Genomic DNA, 19,845 nt, shown 5'->3' with positions numbered 1-19,845 from the left:
GTGGGTACAAAGGAGGGCAACAAAATTAATAAAGGGGATGGGGGAACTACAATACCCAGAGAGATTAGCAAAATTAGGATTATTTAGTCTAGAAAAAAGACAAGTATATAAGGGGACAAAGCAAATATCTCTCCGAGGATCTGTTTATATCAAGGAAGGTGACGGTCACAAGGGGGCATTCTCTGCGTCTTGAGGAGAGAAGGTTCCTCCACCAACATAGAAGAGGATTCTTTACTGTTAGGGCAGTGAGAATCTGGAATTCCCTGCCTGAGGAGGTGGTGATGGCGAACTCAGTCGAAGGGTTCAAGAGAGGCCTGGATGTCTTCCTGGAGCGTAACAATATTGTATCTTACAGTTATTGTTTGGTTCTTTAGAAGGACATAGATCTGGGGATTTATTCTGACAGAATTTTATAAGCTGAACTGGATGGGCTAATGTCTTTTTTCAGCCTTACTAACTATGTTACTATGTTACTACAAATTGCTATTTTTCGTTATCATTATTTCTATAACTGTTAATAGCATCGCTGATAATAACAATACCTGTAGCGCTAATAATAATGTCTTTTAGACAAAAGTTCAGGAAAATTCACAATGTGAACATCTTACCCAAGACCTTGAGTCAAAGACAAATCAAAAAGTTTCCACTTAGAAAGCGCTTCCGACTTTTCCAATTGTTAAAACAAGTGTGAAAGATGAAATTCCAATTGTTTTGACTGTCAAGGACGTCCAGGGTGTAAAAGTAGTTGCAGAGATCAGAAAGCAAATCAAAGGCTTGCTCTTAGAATTTTTTTTAGAAGAAGAATGAAAGGTAATTTGTAAGTTTCTGCATTTGTTGCTTACTTTTTACTCCTTTTCTTTTCTCCTTTTTATTTCTTTCCAACCAATAAATTGTTCTGACATAATTCATTTTCTTGATAATAACATGGGGTCTCATTTACAGGGGTTTTGATAAATTAATTAAAAGAAATAAGGATGTATTGGCTGGTAAATCCCATTATTATTATTATGCTTTGCTTATATAGCGCTATCTTATTCTGCAGCGCTTTACATACATTATCATCACTGTCCCCAATGGGGCTCACAATCTAGACTCCCTATCAATATGACTTTGGAGTGTGGGAGGAAACCGGAGAACTCTGAGGAAACCCACGCAAACACGGGGAGAACATGCAAACTCCTTGCAGATGTTATCCTTGGTGGGATTTGAACCCAGGACCCCAGCGCTGCAATGCTAACCACTGAGCCACTGTGCTACCCATTGATTTCCATTAGCTTCCATAGTGACTCTTGGTACTGAGTGCTTTACTGCAATTTTAATGAGGGAAAGCAAATTGAGCAGAAAAACCAACTGATGTCAGTCATCAGCTTTTACCCAAATATACCAGTCTAAAGTTGTGAAGCTGATGATAAGCTGTAGCTGTAAGCCAATCTTTATTAACTTCCCCAATTACAAAGCCCACCTTCAAACCCTAAGGTTTGTTAAGTCAAGATGCTGGACAGTCACTTTAAGGGCGCACTCAGGCAGCCATATAACACGAACGCCGATCGCATCGAAATGTACGGTCTGGCCCTCGGCTCTTCTGACCCGTGCGTGAATTCAGTTCTCAAAAGATTTTCTTATCTCTACTACTCACTAACAAATTTGATGAGTTGAAAAAGTATATAGTGGTCAGGGAGAAGAAAGAAGCTGCACCAGGATGTGGAAGGCTCATGCAAAAAAGTTGGAGAGAGTGATAATTAAAGATGAGCAAATCAATCTGGAATTAATCAAATTCGTTATGAATTTCCCCAAAATTTCAGATGCTTAGAATTACTGAAATTTTTTGATTCTGATTTGCAGGAATCCAACAATTTGGCTCCCACCATTTTGTTGGATCTTTTAGGTCAGTGGATGGGTTATAATCCAAAAATTACATCAAACTCATCTGTGATGAATCAATGGAGCTGAAGCCGGTGATTGGATTTCAGTAGTCAAGTGCTCCCCTCCACATGGCCGCATGGCACCATAAAGATAGTGTTAGACTCACCAGATGCTGTGAATCCTCAAAGACAAAGGTCCAGGTGGGCACAAGGACTTTGGGTGTCAGCACATCAGGAAGGTGGGACACATGGGGCACGGTTAGCCAAGGGACAAGAGACCACAGGCATCTAGTCGATGGATGTCAGAAATCTGCAGGCAGGCGTGGAATTTCAGGAAACTGCAGGCATGCATAGCTCATCAGGAAACCAAAGGCATGCATAGAACTGCCCGGCGTTCACCTCTCTGTGTGTCAGCCGACACCAGAACGTCCTGTGCTGCGATGCTCTGTCTGTTGCGCATTCTATTGCGCACCCACTGATATGGGTGAGCCTCTCACGCTGCCGCCCTGTCTCCGCATGCTGTGGCCTATCGCTCCTCTCACTGCAGCCACGGACCGCACTTTCTCAGAGTTCAGTTCCCGTGCAACCCCTTTTAACTGAATTCCCCTGGCTACGCCCACTTCACCCAGGTTGACGGCACGCTCTTTCTGCAATTTTGTTCCCTACAGCAACAGGAGGTTCGGCCCCAGCAGTTCTGGACCCAGCTCTTCAGCATCTTTTGCAGCCTAGTCCTCTCTTCTACACTAATATGGGATCACATCAGGTCATTTCCAAAGCCAGACATGGAGCACTTCAGAGTCTTCCAGATCGGTGAGAGGGAAACAGATTCAGGACAGGTGGTAACAGGTAGCTATGGAAGAGATGAAGAACAGGAAGCTGTGGCGGTGGAAATGTAAGACAGGTGATGGCTTTGGACAGTTGAGTATAATGTATTTTATTATTCTTTTAATCACTCACCTCCATTTATTATGTTTTAAGGTCTAGGGAAAGTTCAGAGCATAAAATATATATATTTTTTCACACCAATCTCAGCACTTTTGAATAGGAACAGTTTAATTCAGATAAAATTGAATGTCCGAACCAATCTGCCTGAAATGAATATCGGTTGACTGGATCATCTCTAGTCATAGTGTAATATTATGACCTCAACTTGTGAGACAGGGTAAGTGACAGAGGAAAGTGGGAGCAGCAGGGGAGGCAGCTGGGAGACACAACACAACTTTGACAACTCACCGTAAAGATCAGGAAAATTGACAAATAAAATCCTCTTCTCAGAAAACTAAAATAATCACACAAAAGAAAAAAAATTAAATTAAGAATTCAGCTTGGCTACATCTGCTTTTCAAAATAATCAGTTCCGTGAAATTCAGTCGAATCCACTAATTTCATTTATCCCACAGAATGCTCTTTTCTTTGGCTTTGTGCTCTTCTTACGGCTAAGATCTTCATTGGAGGTTTCCAATCTTTGTGAAATAAAAGATAAAAATTCTCTGAGCATAAGCCAGGCACATCATTTTTTAATTGCTTGCAATTACTGGGAAATAGATGTGCTAATTTCTATGAATTATTTGCATTTCCATGAATTAATTTGTACTGGAACAAAACGTATTGTAGGAATTCAAGGGTTTGAGTAAACTAGAAATTTTAAAACAAACTTGCAGAGTTTAACAGTAAAACTTGCTACAGAGTAGACTCACTTGTACAAATACAGCTTTGGCAAAAAATTAAGAGACCACTGCAAAATTTTCAGTTTGTCTGATTTTTCTATTTATAGGTATATTTTTGAGTAAAATGTAAATTGCTCTTTTATTCTATAAGCTACTGACAACTTGTCTTCGCATTTCCAAGCAATAAATTTTGTATTTATTTTCAGAAAATGAGAAATGGTCAAAATAACAAAATATTGCAGTGCTTGCCGACCTCAAATAATGCTAAGAAAACAAGTTTAGAATCATTTAGAAAACAGCAATACTAATGTTTTATCTCAGGAAGAGTTCAGAAATCAATATTTTGTGGAATAATCATGATTTTTAATCCCAGCTTTCATGCTTCTTGGAATGCTTTCCACCCCTCTTTCACACTGCTTTTGGGTGACCTTATGCCACTCCTGGTACATAAATTTAAGCAGTTCTTCTTTGTTTGATGGCTTGTGACTATCCATCATCCTCTTCATTACATTCCAGAGGTTTTCAATGGGGTTCAGGTCTGGAGACTGGGCTGGCCATGACATCGATTTGATGTGGTAGCCCTTCATCCACAAATTGATTGACCTAGCTGTGTGTCATGGCGCATTGTCCTGTTGGAAAAAGCAGTCCTCAGAGTTGGGGAACATTGCCAGAGCAGAAGGAATCAACTGTTTTTCCAGGATAACCTTGTATGCGGCTTGATTCATACGTCCTTCGCAAAGATTAATCTGCCCAATTCCAGCCTTGCTAAAAAATCCCCAGATCATCACCGATCCTCCACCAAATTTCACAGTTGGTGCAAGACACTGTGGCTTGTACACCGCTCCAGGTCTCCGTCTAGCCATAAGACGACCAGGTGTTGGGCAAAGTTGAAAATTAGACTCATCAGAGAAGATTACCTTACTCCAGTCCTCTATGGTGCAATCCTTAAGGTCTTTGGCAAACTTCAGCCTGGCTCTGCTTTGCTTCTCATTGATGAAAGGCTTTTTTCTAGCTTTACATGACTTGAGCCCTGCCTCTAGGAACCTGTTACAAACTGTTCTTGCTGTGCACTTCACCCCAGCTGCCATTTGCCATTTCTTTTGTAGGTCACTTGATGTCATCCTGCGGTTGCTGAGTGACATTCGAATAAGATGACGGTCATCCCTGTCAGTGGAGAGTTGTTTTCACCATCTGCCAGTCTGTAGCTTTCTTGTCCCCAGTGTCTGCTGCTTGACCTTGTTGTAATGGACTGCCGTCTTAGACATTTTATGGATGGAGGCAACATGACGCTCACTGTATCCCTCTGCTAGTAAAGCCAGAATTGAGCTCTTCCTTTCCTCACTCAAGACTTTTCTTTTCAACTTCTTTGGCATGGTTAAGGCTGCGTTCACACATTCAGGTTTTTTCGCGTTTTTGCAGCGGTTTTTACCACCCGATTTTGCAGCGAAAATGCAAAAAAAAGCATCCCATGCATTCCTATGGGATTCCGCAATGTCGTGCAAATGCTGCAGATTTTCTCGCAGCGGAATCGCATTGCAGAAAAATCCGCAGCATGCTCATTAATTTGCGAAATCACGGCGATTCCGCCCACATAGGAATGCATTGTTCTGCTTACTTTCCGCATGTGGCTGTGCCCCACCATGCGAAAAGTAAACAGAACATTGGCGGATGGTACCCACAGGCTGGAGGAGAGGAGATTCTCCTCCAGGCTGTTGGTACCATATCCCTGTAAAAAATAGAATTAAAATAAAAAAATCAGGTTATATTCACCTTCGGACGTCCCGCGCAGCGTCCCCAGGTTTCAGCGATATACGCGGCAGGTCCCATTCCCAGTATTGCATTGCGATTACCTTTGCTGACGTCGCGTCTCGCGATGCTGGAGTGGTCTCACGAGACCGCAACGTCATCAAAAGTCATTGGCGCACTGCATCACTGGGAACGGGACCTGCCGACAGCATCGTGATGACTGGAGATGCTGTGCGGGACGTCGGAAGGTGAGAAAAACATGATTTTTAATTTTTTTTATTATTTTTAACATTAAATTTTTTAATAACTGATGCTGCATAGGCAGCCTCAATAGTAAAAAGTTGGTCACACTAGTCAAACACTGTGTTTGACGATTGTGACCAACCTGTCTATCAGTTCTCCAAGCGAAAGCTTGAAATATCACGCTCTTACAGTGAGTTTAGTCTGTGCATGAGTGTGGGATCATGCTCCGATTGCAAAGATCTAAAAATAAGAAGTTTGAACCCAACTTTTGCAAGAAAGTCTTGTCATTTAGTTCACTATTAGGGACACTTCTTAGCATTTTTCATAATCAATAGTTAGCAAAATCACCTTTCTACTGCTGCCCACTGTTTCCTTAAAAAAAGGGGCTGCCATATATGGATTTAGGCTACTTCTTTTTACTCAACTTTGAGGCTTTGGTCTTGTCTGCAAAACTGTGTTTTGTTGTCTAAGGTATTGGAAAAGCTATCTTGGTACCCAAAGCAATCACTAGTCCTTAAAATAAACATTATCAACAACTATTCATCCCCCGGGGAACCTACAGCATCATCAACATCCCAGGCGTAGCTTCCAATAAGTTATATAAAGTAATCGTGTTTTTCTAGAGGGCTGTCTATTCTATCCCTTTCCCAAGAATTCAAATTCCCTTTTCTTAAAAGTTTTTAATTCTTTAATACCTTCCCCCTGCATGATCATAATAAATCAGGGACAGATAGAAAATATCACTGCCGGATTAGCCTACACCGCATTTATTTGTAATCAGTAACTATAAGGATGTTAGAACACCCTGATGTACTCCACAGAGGGTCAACACTATATGTTATAATGCCAATGAATAATATCAGCACATTACCCAATAAGAAGATAATTCCCTGATGAAGGATTAAATATCCGAAACGCGCGTCGGGGTGGGTGCCTGGATCGTGTTGACCCGTCTCTGCCGCTCTTGAGGTAATAAACATGTGTGGTTTCGTACTAACCCTTTAGGTGGTATGGTAGCTTTTTGAGCAACAGATTACATATATCCTCTGTGGATTAATTATGTATTAACTGCCTCCTACTGAGTTATATATAGTCCACATGTGTTACCGTTACTTGGTGGTGTATTAAATCTGATCTTATTTGTGTTTATTAACTTTTGATGTCTATTATGATGATGATATGAGACATTTGGGTCTACTGGTCCTAGCACCTTGCTTTCTACACCCATGCGATGATGCGAATTTGATGCACTTCATTGTCCCCTACTTCCCCCATTGTCTGTAATGTTTGTCCAATAAAATTAAATATATTTTTTATTTTGGACTTTCTGGTCATTTTTTCGAGGTTCCCTTTTTGTTTATCTAGAGGTGTGAAGGGTTAATACTAAAATCAGAGCTTAAGTTTCACTTCTCCATTTCTTTGTAAGGTTTCGTTTCTTAGTTTTATTGTTGTAAGATAAATTTTTGTAATTGGCATGGGCTGTCATGAAACCAGATTGTTCTCATCAGGTGCAAAGATAAGGGAGGTGGGAATGTTAAACTCTGAAGAATATGCCATTATACTACTTTCTACGCTATCTACGTACGGACATATATGTAGTTTCCGGTTTTCTTGCAATATTATTGGCTTATAAAGTGAAATGATTTTATTGGTAGTTGAGAACCTTGCATAGTTAAGCAAAATATTATAAAATAAGTGACTACAATAAACGGGTTACCGATCTCTTTGGATCGTCCCATACAGAGACACGTCTCCGTTTGGTCATTTGAGTTGCTAGCAACACTCTGTGGAATAATTTGGACATCACTGGTTCAACCGTGAAGGGTTAATTTAACTCTCTCCCTATCAGCTGGCGCCCAACGTGGGGCCCCCGAATAGGGATGCCTCTGCCCCCGGAGGACAACAAGACAAAGGACCCTCGGAGCGGACACAGGTGTTGGAAAATTGGGACTGATCACCCCCCACGACCACGGTAAGTTGGCAGTTATACTGTTCAGACTGACCGTTGGTGTGGTTTTCCTGTGCTTGTTGCTGCAAAGAGGATCTGAGGTTTGTCCCCTAGTGGGGTGATTCATGGGTGGAATCATATAGAGGTGTAGTCCCGTTGGGGGCCCAGTGCTCGAACCGTACCTCATAAGGGACGGACACCCCGGATTGACCAGTGATTGTGGCTCTCTTTATAGTCAAAATATCATGAAATTCCCAATCATTTTTAGTAATAGACGTGGTGAAGTGATCGAAGACTGGGGAGGATACGTAACTCAGGTATATATAGATAGATATATATAACCAGAGGTGTCCGGAGGGATAGTTTGAGACGCCCTCCTCCTTTCACTGAGTACCGCGAATTTTGGGCTTCCCAGAGGGGGTTGACCCTGTGGAACAAACGGAGATGGCTGCTCCAGTATTGTGCACAACTGAAGTAAGGATATTTAGCTCTAAAGGAGAGAATTATGTTTCTGTGGAAGAAAAAGAAAAGTTTGGAGTTGTGTGAAGGATCAGATACTGTTAGTCTTATGATTCAAAGACGAGGAAAGAAATATGTCAAGAATGCAGGAAAAATATTTTCGATTCTGGGATTTCCTAAGGGCGGGAGGTTACAGCCTACGCTATGGGATGAAGGGGTTAAAAAGAATAAAGGGAGATTGACTGATGATGGATTACTTAAAGGCGCTGAGGAATTCCGTGGCTTGGCACATGAATTGTATAATGAAGGTTATGTGGAAATTGAACAGCAAGTGAATTCTGATTGTTTTTATTGCTATGTGGAAAAAGGAAAATTGTCTAACTGTGAAAAAGACTGAAAGTGTTGTGGTACAAGAAGGAATTGACAATGTGATTAAACAAGACACTGAGATCGAGGTTAATGTGTCGGGCAGGAAATTACTTAAGAATGATTTGAAACAAGAAGTTTCCCTGCTAGATGATAATGTCCCTCCCCAGGAAATCAAGCCTCTCCTCCCGACTGTAAGCTCTGTGCCCCTTAACCCTAAGGCACCGATATATCCTGGAGTGCCGAAACTCAGTATGCCCCCACCCTATGATCCTGCTGGGTGGCTCTGTGCTGTATGCGGAGTTACTAATCCTCAGTGGAGAGAGGTCTGTTATAATTGTGGTACTAGAAGACCGGGTGTTACAGCCCCCACCTTTCCTTTGTTGAATGCTGATGGTACCTATTATCATCCACCGGCAGCCCCAGTCTCCGTTATGACTAATATTGCTAGTGGTTATGAATATCCACCCCCTCCCACTTTAGTTACCAGGTCAGAGACAGGATGCTCAGAGGAGATAGAAGATTTCCAGGAAATGTATTCCAATATTATTCCTGGACCCCAGTGTTATGATGTGCTCTTTAGGATAGGGACAGGGGATCTCACGAAGCAGCACGTTGGAGCCATAGTAAATGCCACGAATAATCAACTCCGCCATGCTGGAGGACTGGACGCAAAAATTTCACAGAAAGGCGGACCCATGATACAGGAAGAATCTGATTCATATATACAAATGTATGGCCAGGTAGAAACAGGACAGGTCGCAGCAACCAGAGCAGGACAGCTGCCATGTCAATATGTAATACATGCAGTGGGACCACGATATGACCCTATCAATATTCCTAGGTCCCAACAATTGCTTACTGAGGCTGTCCAGAATGCAATCCTGTATGCCTCCTCTGTCCCCCCCGGTACGATGCCTCAACATACAGTGGCCATACCATTAATCTCTGCCGGTGTTTTTCAATATCCCAGGAAGGATGCCGCCATGGTCATAGTATCAGCAATAGAGCGGTGTATACAGGAAAACCCCATAAAATTGGAGGAGGTCCAATTTGTCCTCGACAGCCGCCTAACGGCCCATCAGGCAATACAATCTCTAACTGTAACAGAGCCTCCTGCCTCGCTCCCACAGCAGATGCCTCTTGTGCCCGTACTACCGCCACCTTCTCCCCCCCCCCGAGTGGTCAGTAATATCCGAATTTGAGGAAGATAACGTGGAAAGCACTCCTGACAGGCCAAAGTATACTCCATTCACCCCATCACAAATAGACACTGTTTGCAATCAATTACCCGATCCAGAGACTTCCCCCATGGCTTTTTACAGGCAAATGGCATCAAATCGAGACATTTATTCCACTCCCCGAAGAGATCTATTACACATACTTCGGGTAAAAGCTGGGGAGGGGTATTTTCCAATTATGGAGGGTGGCATAATGTATAATGTGGATCTGGATGGGGGAACTTATGAGAGTGGTGTTGATTTTTGCAATGCTTTAAAAGTTTGGGCACAAGATGGATTGGCGGACCAAGCTACCTCTCTCACAGATGTCACACAGGACAAGGGGGAGATTGCCGAGAAGTTCTATGGGCGTCTTATGGTAGTATTTAGAGATCTGGGATTCTCACTGTATAATAAAGCCCATACACATCTTTTTGTGGCAGCTTTGATGTCCGGCCTTAAACCCGAGTTGCAAGAGGCGATAATCTCTGTTAGACCTGATGTTGAGAATTCCACCCCGGATGATGCTTTGAAAGTAATAAAGAGTTTTCAGAAGAATTTAACCCGTTTTTCAGCGGCAGGGAAACAGAAAAATAAGCCAGCAGCTGCAGCTGTAGCAGCTCCAGTTCCTCCAATAACAGCAGCCCCCTGTGTACCGGCTGGTACAAGATCTACGGGCAGTTAATGCAGCTACTATTCTGGAAACTCCAGTGGTACCTAATCCACATACTCTTTTGTCCCAAATACCCCAGGATGCTGCTTGGTTTACAGTCATCGATCTTACCAATGCCTTCTTTAGCATTCCGTTACACCCAGATTGCTGGTTTTTGTTTGCATTCACTTTTCAGGAACTACAGTTAACATGGACGGTTATGCCACAAGGGGCCCAAAACAGTCCCAACCAGTTTGCAAAAAACACGAGCGAGTGTCTCTTGCCCTGGCAGTTAGATCACCCCCAGGTCACGCTGCTTCAGTATGTGGATGATCTTTTGTTGTGTGCACGAACGGAGCAGGAAGCCATTGTTGCCACTGTCAGCCTCCTCAAGCATCTGGCAGCACTGAACTGTCGGGTTTCGGCCTCGAAACTTCAGTTCTGCCTTGGTCAAGTGATATTCTTGGGTCACTGTCTGCTTCAGGGTGTCAGACACCTCACAGAAGAAAGAAAAATAGCTGTCAGCTCCCTTCCTTTCCCAAAAGATGAAACTGAACTCCAGCGTTTTCTTGGACTGTGCACTTATTGTCGTCAGTGGATACCGGATGCATCCCGCATAATGCAACCCCTTTACAACGCCTTGAAAGACGGCATAATGAGCTACAGGGAAAGAGCACCGGTTTGTATGGAAAGCCTTCATCTTGCCTTCTCTGAATTGAAGCGGTTTATTGCTTCCGCCCCTGCCTTGGGCATCCCAGACTATACTCGACCGTTCCATTTGTATGTGTCTGAGAATGAAGGACACGCAGCAGGGGTGCTCACACAATCACATGGCAACAGGCAACGACCAGTGGGCTATTATTCGGCCCGCATCGACCCAGTGGCCCGAGCATCACCAAGTTGCATGAGGGCAGTTCACGCCACTCACTCGTTGCTTGACAAGACTGCAGACATAATTCTTGGACATGAAACGCATATTTTTGCTCCGCATGACATTGCAGCAATACTGAGCCTTCAGCAACCAAGACATTTGACTGTGCAACGACACTTACGGCTGCAGTGTTCACTCCTTTTGCCTGATTATGTCAAGTTGCATCGCTGTACTACAATCAACCCTGCTACTTTACTGCCGGTCCCCAAGAAAGATGGCAGTGATGAGGATTTTCTCCAACATGATTGTTCCCAACTTCTGACTGAAGAAACAGCTACTCCACCAAATGTCAGTGAGAATCCACTCCCAAATCCTGATCTGGTGTTATACACGGATGGTTCAAGATATGCTGACGAGTTTGGTAGATTCCACATGGGATACGCTGTTACCACAGAGGACGATGTAGTGCACGCAGCTGCACTCCCGCCCTCACAGTCAGCACAAGAAGCAGAACTCCAGGCTCTGTCTACTGCATGTACTTTGGCCAAGAACAGATGGGCTAATATATACACGGACTCACGGTATGCATTTGGTATTGCTCACGATTTTGGGGCTCTATGGGCCAATCGAGGGTTTATTACTACTCCTGGGACCCCAGTGAAAAATGCTGAAGCAGTTAAAACCCTCATGGACTCGATCAAATTACCTACCCAGGTGGCCATTATCAAAGTTAAGGCGCACGGTCCTAGGAACAGTCCACAGACTGTTGGCAACGCATTTGCGGATATGCAAGCAAAAGCCGCTGCTCTTTTACCCGTTGAACCAACCATACCAACTATGGTGACCACACGCTCTCAGCGTAAACAGTTACAAGAAGCATTGACCCTACAAGAACCTGATGATCTACAACAGACTGAAGTTTTCTGTCAGACCCCGCGAGACCGCTTAATGACGATGCAGAGAATGTTTCCAAAGGAAGAGGTGAAGCAATGGAAGACTGATGGGGCACGTATGGATAATGGTCTCTGGAAAAAGGACCAACTCGTGTGTCTCCCTAAGAGGATGTACCCTGCTATTGCCACATGGGCACATGGACCTACACATCGAGGAAAGAATCAGTCCCTCGCACTGGTGCAAAAATTCTACTGGGCCCCGGGAATTTCTACAGTTTTGTCAGCGCTCAACCGTGCCTGTAATATCTGTCAGACCTGTAATCCCGGTCAACTTCAACGTGTGCCCCCAAAGCACCTTGCTAAGCCCGACTATCCTTTCCAAAGGCTCCAGATGGACCATATCACGTTGCCTAAGTCTGGAAGGTATGAATACTGTTTGGTTGTTGTTGACATGTTCTCCAGTTGACCGGAAGCATTCCCTTTTACCAACATGACTGCAAAAACTACGGCGAAGAAACTGGTGATGGAAGTTATATGCAGATATGGGGTTTCAGAAGTTGTTGAAAGTGACCAAGGCACGGCCTTTTCTTCTCATGTGTACCAAGAAGTTCTGACAATGCTTGGATCCACTGTAGCCCTACATACTCCATACCAACCACAATCCAGTGGAAAAGTTGAGGTTGAATGGCACACTGAAGGGACAATTGACCAAAATGATGCAGGAGACTACGGCTACATGGCCAGAGCTCCTACCCATTGTACTATACCACATTCGTACTACCCCTATTGCAAAACATGGCCTGTCCCCATATGAGATATTGTTTGGTACTAGGCCCCCAGTTGCAAATTTCCAGCCCCAGCAGTTATCAGAAGAGACTGACCGTGCTGTTCAATATGTTATTCAGCTTAGTAAAAATCTTGCTAACACCCATGCTCTAGTTTCTTCTTCTATTCCAGATTCAGCAGAAACCGACACCTGTCATAACCTGAAGCCTGGTGATTTGGTTGTCGTGAAAAGGCAAGTCAGGAAGCACGGACTAGAACCCTTGTATGATGGTCCCTATCAAGTCCTCCTCATCACCCCTACATCAGTGAAGCTAGAAGGAAGACCGACTTGGATTCACGCATCGCACTGCAAGCTGGTCAAACGAGCCAATAGCAAATAAGGGGGCATAATGTTTTGGTCTTTCGCATTTTCCATATTACTATTGGTAACCGCATGGGACAGTCTAAATTCCCCAACGTCCTTGAATAATAAGTTTATACAACATCATAAAAAATTACTGAGAGATTTGTTGGATAATTCCCAGTCTCTGGTAGACTGTTGGATCTGCACGTATTCACCAGTGTCAGCCACGAGCATCCCCTTTTTAGCTATCCCTGTTCCACCCGAGGAGTTATTTGCTTGGACTAACTGTTCTGACACACTCGCTAATAATGCCACTGATAATGTTAAGTTATGGAATTTGACTGTTGGTATACCTATTGTGGGATAGGTAGGATACCACTGGTGGCAAGGTAACCTTTCAGGAAGCAGTACACAACTTCAATATTTGGCCTACAAAGGAGGGGCTTGGGTCCCTAAGAATAAGACTAGTCTAACCAATCTAGGGCAAATTCCAATGTATGGTCCACAAGTCAGTTTCAATGTAACTTCACACTCTACTGACGCCTTCAAACCAATGTTGCTAGAAAGAAGGTTGCATAATATGTCATGGGAATATTCTAATTTGTTTCCCCAGGGTTCTAATGAAACCTGTGCCAGTATTCCTGGCAATATATCTTGTAATGAGTCCTCTGAATATGTGCCAGGAACCCCCACTTGTGGAAATCCCGATGTAGGTTATTGTAGTCCTTTAGGACAATCTCCAGCTTGGTGTATGCTTCAGAATGCATCTGCATTCATAGACTTAGCACATAGATTGGTACTGCAACATTCAGCCCTATGGGATTTACCTGATGACATGTTCTGGGTATGTGGAGACAATGCTTACAAATGGTTGCCAGTAGGGGTAAGAGGTACTTGTACTCTGGGTCGCTTGACCCCAGCCACCTTTGTTATTCCAAACAAACAGTTGGATACACAGGCTATACCCAAACATACATTATACAAAAGAGCTGCGGACAATTCACCCCGCCCTTCAGGGAGACCACATATAGTGCAGATGAGTGTGGCCAATAAAATTGTCAGTTCTATTTTCATTTACCCTATGATTACACAAATGTGGGATAAATTGGTTAGGGCCACAGACTATCTAGATGATCAAATTTGGGATATATTGGATATACTTAACACTACTGTTGCTGTCCAAAATCAACTTATTATAGTCACTAATCAACATACTATAGTGCTGGACTACTTAACAGCAGCACAAGGTGGTATGTGTCAGGTCATCGGACCCGCTTGCTGTCATTATATAGATCCTAACAGTACTATGAAGTTAAAGTTAGAAGATATTCAAAGACTCAGAGATCAATATGATAAAGACAATGATCGTAATAAGGACAGTTGGTGGTCAGACACCTTCTCCTTTCTCAATCCAGCCAATTGGTTTAAGGGAATTGGGGGCTGGATAGCTGGGATCTTACAGAGCTTGTTACACATTGCTGCCTGTATCCTTGTTGTATATGTGATACTAAAACTTGTTCTTTGGTGTATTTCTGTATGTATTAGGAAATTCTGCACTAAGACAGCTAATGATGATACCAAAGGTGTCGTTGCCCCTGCTCTTCTCTGCACCGATCTCAAAAGGCTACTTGATGAAGATGTTGAAGCCAAGCACATACCTACCTACAAAAGATCCCTACCACCGTCATCAAAAATTGTTATTCGTGAACTGCAGTATACAGGGGGGACGGGTGCGCCGCGACAGCCATGACTGGTAACACGGCATCAGTCATGTGAAGACCAGTACCCCTCAAGCTGTTAGCTTGGGATAGCACCTCTGATGCTGCATATGCGTTAAAAAAATTTATCTAGGGGGGAATGTGAAGGGTTAATACTAAAATCAGAGCTTAAGTTTTACTTCTCCATTTCTTTGTAAGGTTTCGTTTCTTAGTTTTGTTGTTGTAAGATAAATTTTTGTAATTGGCATGGGCTGTCATGAAACCAGATTGTTCTCATCAGGTGCAAAGATAAGGGAGGTGGGAATGTTAAACTCTGAAGAATATGCCATTATACTACTTTCTACGCTATCTACGTACGGACATATACAGTATGTAGTTTCCGGTTTTCTTGCAATATTATTGGCTTATAAAGTGAAATGATTTTATTGGTAGTTGAGAACCTTGCATAATTAAGCAAAATATAAAATAAGTGACTACAATAAACGGGTTACCAATCTCTTTGGATCGTCCCATACAGAGACACGTCTCCGTTTGGTCATTTGAGTTGCTAGCAACACTCTGTGGAATAATTTGGACATCACTGGTTCAACCGTGAAGGGTTAATTTAACTCTCTCCCTATCAGAGGGTCAACACTTCAGATTGCGTTCTGATGGAAGCCACAGAGTCAGCATTTATTATAGCAAGCAGTTCGAACCTTGGTCATGATTACAACGTGGTACGCATGTAATTATACCTTGCGTTAAATAAGCAAGAATCATTTTTTTTCTCAGAAGGTCAAAAAGTCACGGTCCCTTGGAGTACTGTCAACACATCTGATAGCACGTCTGTACATCTGCGGTGTGAAACTACCCAAGGCATATTTCATCAAGCCTTAAGGCCCCGTCACACACAGCGATCTCGCTAGTGAGATCGCTGACTTTGTGACGCCACAGCGATCTCGCCAGCGACCGGTCAGGGATCAGCGACCGGCCCCCCCGCCGGGTATCACTGATCATGCTCGATCGTCATGGGCCATTTTTTGATCGTTGCTCTCCCGCTGGCCAGCGCGCATCGCTGCGTGTGGCAGCGGGAGCCAACAATCAGCGAGGCTCCCAGGGCTCTAAGCAGGCGCTGTGAGCTGGTATCTAAGGTAAATATCGGGTTACTAAGCGGCGCGCATCACTTAGTTACCCGATGTGTACCTTAGAAACCTGCATGCTCGCAGCTCCCGGCGCCAGCACGCAAGTTTCTAAGGTACACAGCGGGTAACTGAGTGACGTGCGCCGCTTAGTAACCCGATATTTACCTTAGATACCAGCGTCCTCGCTGGTGCTGATCGCTGGTGAAGCTGCCTGTTTGGTATCTCACCAGCGATCACGTAGCGATGCACCAGCGATCCTGAAAAGGTCGTATCGTTGTCGGGATCGCTGGTGCATCTTTAAGTGTAACGGTACCCTTACAGATTAGCAGATTAATATAACTCTAATGCCACGTTCACATATTCAGTATTTGGTCACTATTTTACATCAGTATGTGTAAGCCAAAACCAGTTGTGGAACAATCAGAGGAAACGTATAATAGAAACACGTCCCCACTTCTGTATTTATCACCCACTCCTGGTTTTGGCTTACAAATACTGATGTGAAATACTGACCAAATACTGAATGTGTGAATGGGACCTAACAAACACATACTGCAAATCAATATAGGTGCTATATATATATATATATAAAACTATTTTTAATTTAATAAAGACTATTTGTAATGTTGCTTCCATTTATGTGTAAAGTGAAGCTACCATCTTTCCTAACTTGTCTGATGTAGTAAATGTGTTTAATAAAAAAAAATTGTGGCCATTTAATTTTACTTAAAACTCTGCCTTAATACATTTCTCTGTTATTCCTCCTAGAAATTTTTGAATAACCTGACAACCGGGTGTTACCATTTCACTTCCCAGAGAGGCATGTCTTTAACAGTCACCCTTGATTGGACTGTTTCCAAACTCGTAGAGACAAATCTCCTTCCGGCAACACCCAGTTGTCAGTTTACTGTAGTTAGAATTTTTTTTATGAGGCATAAAAGAAGGATCTTAAAACCTGGTATTCTGAGAACAAAGGCTCTAGAATTAGTATTTCAGTAGGAATATAAGCATTCATTAAAAAATGATACATCAGGTGAGATAATGTGCTTTTGGAGCAAATGTTAAAGCTGTGGCAAAAACATACTCTTTAAGTTCTGCTGTATTATAAAATGCTGTCATCTGAATTTCCTTCGCTGCCATTTTCATCCTCTGCTTGACCAAAGTATCCTGCTCTGTTCATTTTATGCTTGTTCCAGAGATCAAAGTGTCCGATGAACTTCCAATTTATTCCTGCTTAGAACTTAAATGGCTTCCACACTGTTATAAATAACGTGACATAATTTATGGGGTTTATATTAATAGGTCTCAGACTTTTATCCATCGGAAAAAAAAACAAACAATTTCATCTCACCGAGATTAATTCCTGACACAATTATTACAAACAATTGAGTTTACAGCTGCGGCGCTGCGACGAAGATTCTGCGCCCAATTTCTTATAACTCGTGTCATTTTATGAATAATGTGGCTCGAACGCCATCAAATAGAAAGTTTGTTTTAAGAATAATGCAGAAGACTTTACTAAGGGTAAGAAACACGTCTACAAGCAGATTAGGGATCCACAAAGATGCCATATGGGTAAATTCTTTGGTTAGCTTTGGACATGAGACCTCCACTTGATGAGCAAGCAAAATTGATTTAAAAAAAAAATGGTCGTCTTTGAGGAACACAAGGAATTGGACATTCTAATCTTAGATCAGTTCTGGTATTAGATCAGGTTTATTCTTGATGCTTCAGTCTCCAAAGAACCATATTTTTCAAAGGACCAGGTCTCAAGAAGAAATTTTGGGTTTCACTGAAATTGCCAAAATGCGTGGGAAATAGGTGGATATGACTTCTTTTTTAGTTTTACAACTTTTTTTTTACATTTTTAACCTATAGACTCAAATTGTTTATTAAGTAACACAAGTGGATTGTAAATTACGACAATATTTTCATGGGACAAAAAGAGAAGAGAGCAAGTAAAGAAACCGACAATGTCACACACTTAATTTTTCTTGTAATTCTGAATTTCATCCTTTTTAGAACTTTTTCTTATACTTTTTAAGTACCTTTTTACGTTGTCAATCACCATCCATGATTTTGTAGTGTCCAAGTCTACATGAAGCCCAGAAAGCTAACAATGGAAATCAAACTATTATTCCCCTACGGGATCTTTCATTTTACAGCGCAAACCTTCCAATTACAGCTGATTTTTCTAATCCTTCTAGTTATTTAGGGGTATTCCAAAGATAACATTTCTAAATTTAGGTCAATATCCTTCGATCTCTGCCTTTGTTTCTTGGACCACATTGCATAACTGTAAGGCGCGGTGGAAGCCGAGGGCAAGGTACTCATCTCTTATGTCCCGGCACATTACATGAAAGTGGGGTCCTTGCTGGGTGTGTGAATTTGTGCTGAGAGGGCACTAAGCCCGTGCAGGTCGCAAGTAACTGATGTTGCTGGTATGCCAAGACCAGGTGTTGGACTGTTCAATGAGGGAAACCATCATTAAAAAATAAACTTTTTACTGAATGGGAACTTGGTAAGGAATATATACAAGAGATAGCAGGTACACACACTTATGAACGTTTCCTTTACAACAGCATTTTCCACACACAGATTCCTTCCTCTTTCTTCTATTGCCCTTTCTTTACCTTCTATACTTTTCCTCTGTCTCTACCGTTCCTTACTTTTTCACCACAAGCCAGCATAACTTTAGAGTCCTGCTTAGCAATAGACTTCTTCACGTCCTGCGGTTTTGTGTCTCCTTTTCCCTTAGGGTGCCAGTATGGCTGAACTTTGCTTCAAGGTCTCTGATGTTCTGGAACTTCTGCATGGAACTTTCTACTTGTCTCACATACTCAGTCCTGTCTAGGCCCGTTCTCTTTAGAAGTTATAAACCCTGGACATTTCTGTTAGGCGTCCTCTCCTAGGACCCATCTCCAATCAATCTCTCTGTCTCTCAGTCACTTCTGCTCCGGATCTCGCTATCTCTTCCTTCGATCTCCTCTCACTATAGGGACATCCCAGAATGCAGCACTTATCACAATGGACCTTAGGTCCTATTTCTATGTTTAATGCACTTCAGGCCCTATGTGACTTCCTAACAGGAAAATGTCACAGTCCCTTTAACCTAGCGCTGCCACTCTGGGCTAGTCCCAAACATTAGTCCTCACAGTTCCTACTGTCAAACTGCACACACTCATTATTACTAATACCTTTTACCACACATCAAAATTCACATTATACATCACATTTCGCATTACACCACATAACATTTAAACTTGTTTCTTCCAGAGGAAAACGTGGGCAGTATGTTCATCTCTTCACATAAGCAGTCAATTTGTGTGCAAGAGGGTTGAAAATGACTGTTCTGCTAGCCATCCTACAAGACAGACTATCCCTTTGAATTATAAGTACCCATCTCCAGCACCTGGATTTATACTCATTGCATTTGTTGAAGTTCTAATCCTCTGTCCATTTTATGTGTTGTGTGTGTGTCGTGTAGCTACGAGGAGCACTGAGGTTTGCAGACAATGCAGCAGTTTTGGAGTCCATTCTGTCGTCCAAAAGACTCTGCAGGGGGATGAGGCAGAGATTATTTAAAGGCAGTCTTCCCTCCACTCTGTGCCAGTTACGTGTGGAGTGGGTAGGAAATATTCCACCTGTTACAGCTCTCAACATGTAAATGGGAAAAGGGAACATTTGAAGTTATGAGTCACCCCAAGTTACAGATGGCATATTGCCTCTGTAACTGACCTGAATGCAGGAATCTTTGCCCGCCTTTGAGAGCAAAAAGTGTACCCCAAAAAATGATGCTTAGAAAAGTGTTAACCTGCGTTAAGAGAAACAGTTTAATCCTAGGTAAAGCAATAGAAAAGAAAAAAGTGGGTCGGCACTACATTTTCTGTAGCGGTGCTCGAGGAGAAGTAGCAGTAGATAAAATAGAATCCCAGCACTCAAATGCATTG

This window comes from Dendrobates tinctorius, unplaced genomic scaffold (assembly GCF_039654945.1).
Source record: "Dendrobates tinctorius isolate UK_male_01 unplaced genomic scaffold, ASM3965494v1 ptg000070l, whole genome shotgun sequence".
Classification (NCBI taxonomy): Eukaryota; Metazoa; Chordata; class Amphibia; order Anura; family Dendrobatidae; genus Dendrobates; species Dendrobates tinctorius.
This window is presented reverse-complemented; position numbering follows the sequence as displayed.